Raw genomic sequence first — 12,528 nt, forward strand, 5'->3', positions numbered from 1 at the left:
ATGCTGTTCCTCAATACGTTGTATTTTATCCTCCATACTTCTCTTAGTAGCTTGTCTAGTACCGTAGTGATGTTGTATTTCTCTTTTGGCCAGAATAACTTCGGTTGAAAAATCTTTTAATATTATTTTTTCCAAATTAATTAATTTTATCTTAATAAATAAAATAATAAAATTATTCATAAATAAAATTATGAAATGAATGATGAATGTATGCAAAATGTATGTATGCAAAAAGGTATTGATCCCAAAAAGTTAACTGTCATAGAACAACTTTCATCGGCATACAAAAGTTTCTTTATAATAGTTCATAACTACAGATAAGGCATAGCTTTCCTATTAAGCTCTATAATTTCTTTCATTAACCATGACACATTCTTTCCGCACTTAGAGACTGGATCAACATGATGCTCAATTATTTTGGCTTCAACAGCTAGTTCCCCAACATATCTAGCAACTTCGCTCATTTGTACCATGGCCTCGAACACCATATTGCTTCTTTCTTCACTTCTTTCCACATAGAACTCAGTTGACTTTTGCCACTGTTCATTCATTTCTTCAAGAGTCTGCTCTAATTCAGTGATTCTGACTTGACAATTGTGCAGAATTTTTTCAAGATCTCTAATGCGTCTTCGCAGTGAAGCATTTTCCTCATTACTTTCTTTGAGATCATTAGGCCCTAGACGAACCTTTTCTTGAAATAATGATTCTTCAAGTTGCAAAATGTAAGCGTTAAACTATGAGTTTTTGTTTCTAGACTGATCTAGATCTTCTTCAAATTTTGTTCGTGTTTCTTGCGTTCTTTGATTAAGCTTCTGGATTTGAACATCCTTGTTTCTGCATCTTTGCATCCAATTGCTAGCCACTTCCTACTCCACCTCAAGTCTGGTGTTGAAATTTTTTCTTTCTAACTCCCATTTTTTCTTTTTCAATATTGGATTCTTCCATCTTTTGGCCTCTGACTTCAAGTTCAGCAATTAACTGGTTCATTTCAGATTCAAATCCCTTGAACATGATATTTTTCTCACCTTCAAATTTAACAAAGATGTCATTCTTCATATCTTCTAAATCTTTGGCTCGATCCCTTTCTCTTTGCATTTCATTCATGATCTCACGGTGTTCATCCTTGTGTTTTATAATTCGCTCTCTTCTGTCGACCTCAAAATCTTCCATTTTTTGCTTTCCTTTTTCAAGGCTTTTGAGTAGACGGCTATTCTTTCCTTTCAGATCTTCAACTCGTCTTTTCTCAATGTTCAAATCTCGGGTCTTCTGTACCGTTGATTGGCTAGATCCTGATGCTTTCCGGGATTTATATAACTCCTGGTAATTTTTCTGTAATGCTCTGAATTCATCATCAACTTTTTCTTTATCTTTTCTCAACATTGCACATTGTGATGAATGAAAGTCAATGTCAACCCCCAACATAGCTTTATCTTGTCTCATTTGCTCTAATTCTTTCGACCAGCCTTCTCTTTCTGCTTCAAACTCAGCTCTCAGAATTTCAATCTCTGATGGAATCACCTTAATGCGATCTTCCATAGAAATATCCTCATTTGATCTGGTAGAGGATATTTTCGTTTTTCCTGACATATCTCCATTCTTCATAATCAGGAGTTAGCATTTCTTTTGCTGCTTTAGCTCGGATACAAAAAGTTGTTTTCCAAGCTGTAACGACTTCCATGATATTTCTTTTATAATTTTTGTTGTGGAATGCGAACTCAGATGACTGTAATCCAGCAGTAATAGGTACAAATTGACGACCTTCATACTGTCTTATAACCAGAAGTGGTGCATATCCAATTCCTCCCCATAATCCGAGCAGCATTATCCAGTTGTAATCACCACATCTGTAAAAGAATTCCCTTTGTATTTGCCACGGGGCTCGCCAAACAACGTCATTGCTTTGCAGATTTCGAAAGGCATTGATCCACATATCTTTCTTAATTTCTTTCGGCCATTCCTGCTCCAGAAATTCTTTTAATGGTGAGTAATCCGTATTAAAGCGTCGGTATGAAACCTTTTCTGTCTTCCAGAAATGACTACGGATCCAAACATATAACAACTGGGTACACCCTGAAAATCGTCCACCTCCTATCTTTCTACAAGCATTTAACGATCTGAAGGTCTCTGCTAGAATTGCAGAAGCAGGATTAGTCTTTTTCGGTAGCTGTTCAAACAAATCTACCACTGCAGCTTCAACATATCCCAATACTTTTGGGAAGATGACCATACCATATATACCCAGCAAATAAATCGAATCGTACTTTAATATCTGGATGGCTCTGAATAATTTCTCTAATGTTGGTCCAAGCAATGCCTTCGCTTTCGCCTTTTTGTTTTGTACGGGATGCCACCCATTCTTCTCGTACACCGGCAATCTTTGCTAATTTAACTCGAAAGGGTTGAGTTTTAATTGACTTTGAATAGATTCGATTCTCCAAAGCCCCTTCGATATGTAGCAAAGTTGTGTATTCTTCAATAGTAGGGACCAAGTCCTCTTTATTGAGAGTTAAGCAATTGTACCCTGGATTCCAAATTGAATTAGGGCTCTGAGTAATTCATCATCAACTTCAACATAGAGCAAATATGGGATGTCTCCGTAAGTCTGATAAAACTGCAATTTTTTGTTTGAATCCCAACTTTCCCAAATGCTTCGCAAATCTTGCATATCATTTCTTTTTAGTGAAACTGGAGCATAACTGGCCAAGTCAGATACATAATCATCCTGCAGACTGTCTCCTTCTTGTCTTTGTAAGTCCTCAGCCCACTGTCTTACTTCTGAGTTTAGAATTACTTGATTTGAACACTTTTTATCCATAGATGAAGGCTTTCCAATGAGACAATTAACACAAGGATCAATGTCTTTTATCCTGTATGATGCTATGCAAACAAAAAATAAAGAACACACAAAAGAAAATAAATTAGTTTACATAATAGAAATTTAATAATAACATTTACATAAATATTTTTTTTATTTAAACATGCTTTTCTAAATTTAAATAATTTAAATATACATGTAATTTAATCATTAACGAAATAAATAACAAGAAAGTTTAGAATTCATTTCTCCTGTGTGTACACCTATTTTAGACAAAATTTCGGCATGACTTCGGATTGGAAGAGTTTCTAAGGTTTTTTATATGCAGGGTTTCAGATCTAGGAGTAAAGGTACTCGAATTGTCCATGTTAGTGCCCCCTTAGGCTGCTAACCCTCAATCCTAGTCCATCACAGACTAAAGTGGATCGAGTTCAATTCGAGGGGATACATTTCTCTATGCCTGACACGGAGAATAAATTCTCATGAAGACATAGAGCATATGAACCCCGAAAGTTACTTGCTAGGTCTGACACGGAGAATAAATTCTCACGAAGACGTCGCTTTCACTCCCACTTAAAAGGGACAACTCAATTATAGAGCTTTATGTAATGCAATGCAAGTGTTGTGTGTGAGGAGAAATGTTCAAACCTTTGACAGAAAAATAAATAATGAAATAAAATACTTGCAAATAAAATAAAACATATAAATATTATAAAAAATAATAAATAAAAAATTTGACAAGAAAGAATTAAAAAATAAATATATGAATTTTTAATTTTTAATTAATAGAGACAATTTATAATTGATTTTTAAAAGTTTGACCAGTCCCCAGCGGAGTCGCCAAGCTGTCGTAACCGGTTTTCGTCCGGGCACGAAATATTATACTTGGCAGGGAAATTGATGTGAATAAATAATTTTGAAAATAATTTGTGAGTCGCCATCGGCCTTTTGGATCAGGTAGGTCGAATACCTAAAAATTATTTTCTTTAAAAGAGTTTTAAGAAAACATCAATTAAAAAAAATGAACTGATCTGCGTTTTATAACCAAAAATTCGTTCTTTTTAATAATAAAAAGGGATTAGTAGTCGGTTACGTTTAGGGAAGGATTAGCACCCCTACAACGCCCAAAATTGGTACTTTTTAATTATAAATTGTCTCTATTATTAAAATTTAAAAATTCAAAAATATATTTAATTTATAATCCTATTATTTCAAAATTATATAAAAAAATATTTATTTATTTAAAAATATCAGAAAAGAACTTCTAGGTGCCTTAAGACAGCTCTTTTCTTTGATATTGATAAATATTAATTTAAATAATATTGTTTAATTTTTAATTTTAAAATATCAGAATAGGACATCCAGTTGTATTAAGACTGTCATTTTCTTCGATATTAAAAATAAATATTCAAAAATTACTATTTATTATATATATATTTATGAATACATGAAAATATTTAAAAATATAAACAAATAAAATAAAAATACCACTAAAACAATATATTTTAAAAAACAGTAAAATAAATGAAAACATATAAAAAAATGACTAAATTACAGTAAAAATAAATTAAAAATCTAATTCATAATTAATCAAAATTATAGGGATTAAACATGCTATTTCTTTATTTTATTTATTTAGTGACTAAAATAAAATTATCTAAAATTCGGATATTAGAATAAAATAAATTAAAAATATAAACTAAGGATTAAAATATTATTTATTAAAATTAAGGGATTAAATTTGTTATTTATCCTAAATATATTATTTTAATATAGAGGACTAAAATAAAAGAAATTAAAATTAAAGACCTGAATTAAAAGTATTATAAAATCGATTTAGTGACTAGAATGTAAAAATTACAAATTCGGAGGACGGCAGACGGGGTTTAACTATTATCTAATTACGCGCGTAGTCCTTCCCGAAACGACGTCGTTCGGGAAGGCCTATATAAGGTCCAAAACCGGCTGGCCCGAAGGGCCAGCCTTCATTTCATTTTTTTCTTTCTCTCTCAAGCCGAGAGAGCTCTGACCTCTCTCTAGATTCCCTCATCGGAGGGAAGCCGGTCACCGGACGGCAACCGTCTGCCGCCGTGACCGTCATCGCCGGCCACCGCATCCGGTGGCCGGAAAATTTTATTTTTACACCATTAGATAGATCAGGACGTCCTAAGGACGTTTCCGGTGTTCTTTTTCCTTAAAAAGCTCCTAATCGGAGCGAATCTACAAAAGTACCTTCGGTGTTTCGAAGGTTCCGGTGAGATCCGGTGGTTGGGGCTTCCTCGGTAAGTTTCTTTTCTTCCTTTTTCTTTCTTTTCTGTTTCTTTGCTGCTGAGATCGTTGGTAGTATTTTGTATATATATATATTTTTTTTGTCTCTCTGGGATCTGTTCTCTGTCTTCTTTTTTTTTTTTTCAGGTTCGGGTGGTGGCTTTTATAGCCACCACCGGTGTGGCCATCGGACCGGTCTGAAGAGGGGATTTCGGTGAGTCACCGGACTACCAGTGGTGACTCACCCCGTAGCCATGGCGTGGACGGTTGGCGTTGGAGCTTCTGGAGCCTTCGGTTGGGACGTGGCAGCGGCGGAGGCAGCGAGAGCAGCAGCGGCGGCCGCGTGGCCCTAGGGTATCATACCCTAGGGTTTCCATCTGGAGCCATCTGGACCGTTGGATCTTGCCAGATCCAACGGTCAGTCTGAGGCGGCTGGCTAGAGGCGGCTGGCATGGGATTAGGGTTAGGAAACCCTAACTGAAACCCTAAATGTTTTGGGTTTCAGTTTGGTTTGGGTTTTGGGCCGGTTGATTGGGCTTTGTAATTTAATATTATTTATTTAATATATATTTAATAATAATAATAATAATAATAATAATGATAATAATAATAATAATAATAATTATAATATGGGTAAAAAATTAGTATCTTCAGTGTTGTCAAATGTTTTACAACAAACTAGTGGAGCAAACTAAAGTTGAATGACAAGTTTCCTTGTTCGAGATCCAATTAGATGTGGAGACATGAAAGGAATCAGGATACATCCTCCTTATAATGTTTTGCAAGAGTCAAATCAGAATAGACATTGCTCTCCTAATTAATCCCTGCTGAGTATGACATATCTACATCTACACTTTTCAAAGATGATAGACTCTTTCTTCAAAGATGATAGCCTATCTCTTTAAAGATGATATATTTTTTTTTCAAAGATGAAAGCTTTATTGGATTTCTACACAAGTCCTGACAAAGAAAGCTGGTGTTATCCAAGACAAAATGGGGCATCAAAGTCATAGTTCCGACTACAGCAAGAGTTCCATAAAAGAAACATTTCTTCTGAGACTTTCATGAAGCAAAGAATACATGAAGATACAAGTTGATCAAATGGTTCTTTAGAAATGAAAGCTTGATAGCATAAGTTGCTACACTCTAGATGTAACCCTGGAAATAAATGATGAAGTGAAGGAAGACCAAGTTTACCATTTTGAAGTCAAATGAAGATTGCATCAACATTCATGCATTCATAAGAACATCATTTGCATAATAAACAATGCATTACATTGATACATTTGATTGCATTCAAACATAAGGTTTTTTCATATTTTCGTATGGAAAAGAAGATTCATGATAAAAAGCACCTTACAAGAAGAAGGTAGAATTCAAAACCTTAAATACAGGAATCATGCAAACATCTAAAGAATAGATGGACGCAATCCACAAGAATGAGCATTATCTTGAGATTGGGGCATGTTACTCAATCAACAAGTTATTTTGAAAAATAATGAGAAAACGATTTCCATAGTTTCTCATTCAATCTTTTCTAAAAATGAAATTGTTGAATAGTAAGAAAACGGTTTTCATAGTTTCTTACTTAGTAAGCTATTTCCCACATCCATAAGACATACAGTGCCGGATGTTCTCGAAACAGAACTTTATCTCACTTGAGATTGTTTTTCTTAGAACAAAATTTGTCTCCCTTGAGACAGTTTCACTCGAAACAGAACTTTATCTCACTTGAGATTGTTTTTCTTAAAACAAAATGTGTCTCCCTTGAGACAGTTTCACTCGAAACAGAACTTTATCTCACTTGAGATTGTTTTTCTAAAAACAAAATTTGTCTCCCTTGAGACAGTTTCACTCGAAACAGAACTTTATCTCACTTGAGATTGTTTTTCTTAAAACAAAATTTGTCTTGCTTGAGACAGTTTCACTCGAAACAGAACTTTATCTCACTTGAGATTGTTTTTCTTAAAACAAAATTTGTCTCGCTTGAGACAGTTTCACTCGAAACAGAACTTTATCTCACTTGAGATTGTTTTTCTTAAAACAAGATTCGTCTCGCTTGAGACAGTTTCACTAGAAACAAAAATTTCCATCACTCGATGGATCAACATTTCCATCATACTCAAAAGAAGTCAAATGAAAAATTATTGTTTTTTTCATCTTTGCTATATTCTTGTTAACACAAAAATGAGCAAAGAGGGACAGTTGTAAACACTAATTTTTTATTTTACTTAAATTATTATTTTAAAATTATTATTATTATTATTACTAAATATTAGTATTATTATAATTATTATAAATATTATTATATTATTATTAATAAATAATTACAAATACACAAGACCCAAATATCAAACCCAAAGCCCAATAAACCCTAAACCTATTTACAAAACTGACTCGTTTACAATATAGGCCCGATTTAATCCAAAATCGGCCCAAACTAGATGGAAACCCTAAACTCATTTAGGGTTTCTGCTATGGTTTCTAACCCTAGCGCCGCCGCCGCCTTATCAACTATCCAGCTGCTGTCAATGCCTCCAATGCCAACTGACCCAACCAGCAACTGCCAACGCCACTGTCGACGCTCCACCAGTGCCACGCACTCGCCAGAAGCCTCCAGAAGCTCCCCAACGATGGGCCAGCCGTCCACTTCGCTTCTCTATAGTGAGTCACAACACGGGAGCAATCATCAACAATAGCAAAACAAAGAAGAAGAAACGGAGGAAAAGAAACACAAACAGCAAGCCAAATGACACACAACAAACCCACAGCAGCCAATATAAAGAAAAGAAAGAAGAGAGAAGGAAACTTACCATCGAGGAGCCTCTACGAGCCACCAGAAACCGAAACGTTGATGGAAAAGATCCTAGATCTACTACGATTGGTAAGATTTTAGGGTAAAATAACTCTAGATTCGGGTATAAGAAAATAGATGATTCAATTTGAGGTGGGTTTTGTAATTTTTGACCACCGAATGCGGTGGCCGGCGGTGGAATTAACAGCGACAGAGGGCTGCCGGTCGGAAATCAGACTTCCTCCGGTAGAGGGTCGAGGGAGAAAGCAGAGAGAATTTCTTCTCTCAATTTGAGAGAGAGAAGTGAAAAGAGGGAAATGAGAGGCTTAGAGCCTTTCTCAGCCGGTTTGGGGGTATATAAATCCCTCCCCAAACGATGCTGTTTTGGGGAGGGACCCCTGTACAATTTTACATACGGCTAAACCCTTTCCACAACCCCTCTAAGTTTATATGTTTTCAATTTAGTCACTGATATGTTTATATAAATATTTAAGGTAAATAACCAATTTAATCCCTTATAATTTTATTAATTTATATTTATATCCCGAATTAATTAATTATGTTAAATTACACTATTAACCATTATCTTTCATAATATTCCGAATTAGTATATTTAATTTTAATACTTTATGTTTTAGTTTTATAATTTAATTTCTTTTATTTTGATCATTATTTAATTACAATTTTTTTGTTTTTATTATTATTTTGATATATTTAAATTATATTTTCATGATTATTTATTATTATTATTATTAAGTCATATAAATATATATAATATTTATTATTTATTCTATTTGTTTGTTTTCTATTAAAATATTTATAAATTTAATTTTATAAATTACTTTTATCATTTAATATATATTATTTTTCAATATTAAGAAAGGGCAGTCTTAAAGCAACTGGATGTCCATTTTCTGATATTTTTAATAATATTTTATTTTTATAAATTATATATATTAATCGATTTTTAGATAAATGTTTTATCAATATATATTTATTTTTTAAATATTAGGAAAGGGCAATCTTAAAGCAACTGGATATCCATTTTCTGATATTTTTTAATAAATATTTTACTTTTATAGATTATAATATTAATCAAAAATTTTATTAGATAAATGTTTTATTAATATTTATTTTTTTAATATTAAGAAATGAGCTGTCTTAAAGCACATAGAATCCCTTTTCTGATATTTCTAAATAAATAAATATCTTATTTAAAATATAATATATTTTCTTAAAATTAAAAATTTGAAATAACATGATTATGAATTAAATATATTTTTGAATTTTAAATTTCTAATAATAGAGACAATTTATAATTAATAAGTACCAATTTTGGGCGTTGTGGGGGTGTTAATCCTTCCCCAAACGTAATCAACCATGAATCCCTTTTTATTATTAAAAAGAACGAAATTTTGGTTAAAACGCAGATCAATTTATCTTTTAATTGATGTTTTCTTAAAAACTCTTTTAAAAGATAATTTTTAGATATTCGACCTACCTGACCTAAAAGGCCGATGGTGACTCCTAAAACATTTTAAAATCATTTATTCACATCACTTTTCCCGCCAAGAAGTAAAACTTTTGTGCCCGGACGAAAACCGGTTATGACACCAACGATCCTAAAAAATTGTAAAACTAAAGTTTTACACTATGTAATTGGATCCTAGCTCTAATTAAAATAAAAAAAATTAAAATTATACTCAAATTTAAAAATTATACCACAAACCCTAAATCACAAACCACTTGTTCCACAATCATGCCCAAACTCTTATTGACCTTTACAACTCATTCCTTTTTTTTTAATTTTTAATTGTATATTAATAAAATAATAATTAAAAGATACAATGTCATAGAAAATGTTAATGTTAGGGTGATTAAAATATGATTAATTTGAAAGTTAATGTTAAATTAAAGAAAATCTTTAATGATCAAATACAAGTGTAAAGATAGTTGAAATGTGAATATTGTAATTTACCCATAAAATGCCATTTCCGTTAAGTTTCAATACGGGTACTAAAATGAAATAAAAAAAAATTAGATATGATTTTGAAAAAAAATAAAGTTTAGGTAGTAAAAGGAAAAAAGTGATAATTTAAGTACTAAATGTATAATTTATCTTTTAAAAAAAAAAGAATAAACAACGAAAATAGTGGATGACTAGTAAAGTTTAAAGCCTTAGCAACCCCACATAAAAGAAGAAGAGAAAATGTAGATTTTAGAGTGTTTTGATGGAGGTTGGTGGGGCTGTTAGCGTGCATCTCGAACCAAACATGAAACTTCCATGCCAAACAAGTCAATGTCTATGGCGTCTACAATAATAATCTTTGGGCACTAATTATTGTGTCTCACTTTCACACTACATTCCAAGGACTGCATTCTTTGACCCAACGAATCCTAAAAAACATTGATTTTTAATGAGATGTTACTGTATGTGTTATTAAATTTACAACTCCATATACATATACATATTGTATAATGTTATTGTAAAATATGATACAAAATTTATATTATATATTTTATAAGGTATTAGAAGTATGATAGAAATAAAAGTGTAGATACCATCAAAATTGTATTTATAATTTGATGAAGGACATTTATAAATACATTTAATACATGATTATTAAATCAATTATATTATATATTTCATAAGGTATTAGAAGTACGATAAAATAAAAGTGTAGATACCATCAAAATTGTAATTATAATTTGATGAAGGGTGTAATTATAAATGCATAAAATACATGATTATTAAATCAATCACATAGAGCAATAGTGATGCCTAAGAAATAGATCAACTTATATTTTCTTTTATATCTTTAGAGAATTTATACTCGAGAGAAATTTATCTTCTTAGAAGATCTCAACCTTCTAAATACTCTTCAAATTTCAGTAATGAATTTAGGTACACTTTCGTGGACTTAATATCTTATTACTAATGATTTGGCATAATTTGATATTAAATTTAAATTCATAGCTTTTATGTATTGGTTCTAACATATTAGGCCATCATCACCATCACCACCGAAGATATGGGTAAGGCCCCAAAATCTTTTGGGCAACGTGAGGTCCATGAGAGCAACAAGGCTCCTGTCCCTCATCAATCACGCTGACAATCGAAAACAGAAAAGATTTTTTTTTGGGGTATTCTATTGTAAATGAAAGTGAATAATAAGAAAAGATGAGATGCTAAGAAAAGGAAGGCGATGATATGGATGCTTCTTCTTCCCAATATTTGATTCTTACTATGTTAATGGGAGAAGCTTCAAAACCTGAATTTTAGATGAACCATTATTAAGACTGAATAACACATCTAAATGATGCACCATTATCCTATAAGTTCAAACATAATTCCTAGGCTTTAATAATAAATAGGGTCTCCTTAATGTGAAACCTTTCAGTTTGTAAAAGAAAACATATTGAGAAACTTCAAAACTGAAGACTTTAATCATGTGGAACTCACCAGGACGAGGAGAGTGTATGAAAATAGGAAGTGAAGGACATGAGCAGAGATCATCTTGCACAGAAGGAAAAACCCTCCTTGGATGTGTTCGTCCCATCCTTGAGGGTCACCCGATTCTCGGGCAACTCGCCTTTATAAGCAGTGGTGGATCCAAAAATATTTTTGAGAGTAGGCACACACATATGAATTATTGAAATTTTTCGAACGGGGCGGACACAAATAAAATTCAGGTAGAAACTAATAGTAAAATGGACCATTAATATAAAGAAATTCGGATTTCAGCATCCGTCACTGTTTATATGTATCGGAGTTCAGGGCTTTCCGACTTGCATTGTTGTACATTTATTGCCTACCAGCATTCTTGTCAAAGTAGTATAACAATGAGCTGCAGGATTAATTACAACAAGGTTAAAAATTTTGTTTACAAGAAGGTGAAAACTTTACACATTTCCATGAACAAAACATTAGTTTTCCTTCCCAATCAAATGGAATGGAAACCCCTAATAAGTTTCTTCCACAAACAATTGAAATTTTGGATTTTTTTATCCTTAGTTGGATCTACATTTTAGGAATTTACTGTGATTGAAAAAAAAATCTGATTTTTATCAACTACAAGGCTGCAACAAAGTCTCTGTTATTGCCAAAAGTGAAAATATCTCTAAAGAATTCAATTCTACATTCTTGCAATGCCAAAAACAATAAAAGACAACTAAAACTTCATCTCTTTCGCAAATTTGAAATGCATTTTCAAATCAAAGATTACAAACAAAAACCAAACACTTACTGCCAGCAAGTTACTGGTAAGTTCATCAAGCTAACGTATAATGCTGTCAAAGTTACCCACTGATATCATAAACAATAAGAGCACCAACAACGCTTCTATAGTAAGCAGAAGTAGCGGCTCGAAACCTTTCTTGACCAGCAGTGTCCCAGATCTGTGCTTTAACCTCTTTCCCATCAATTTCCACACATTGGGTCTAGAACTCTACTCCAATGGTTTCCTTTGAGTCATTATCGAACTTGTTCCTTGCGAAACGTGACAAAATGTTCGATTTTCACACGGTCGAGTCGTCGATCAGCACAATCTCGAACAAGTAGTCTTCGCCACCAGCCTCTTATTCGTGGCTACCCATGTCTTTGAAGATGTTCTTCTGATGTGGTGGGAAGAAAATGTGGTTTTGGCTTTGT

The sequence above is a fragment of the Hibiscus syriacus genome, unplaced genomic scaffold (genome assembly GCF_006381635.1).
Source record: "Hibiscus syriacus cultivar Baekdansim isolate YM2019G1 unplaced genomic scaffold, ASM638163v2 tig00006666_pilon, whole genome shotgun sequence".
NCBI classification, from domain to species: domain Eukaryota; kingdom Viridiplantae; phylum Streptophyta; class Magnoliopsida; order Malvales; family Malvaceae; genus Hibiscus; species Hibiscus syriacus.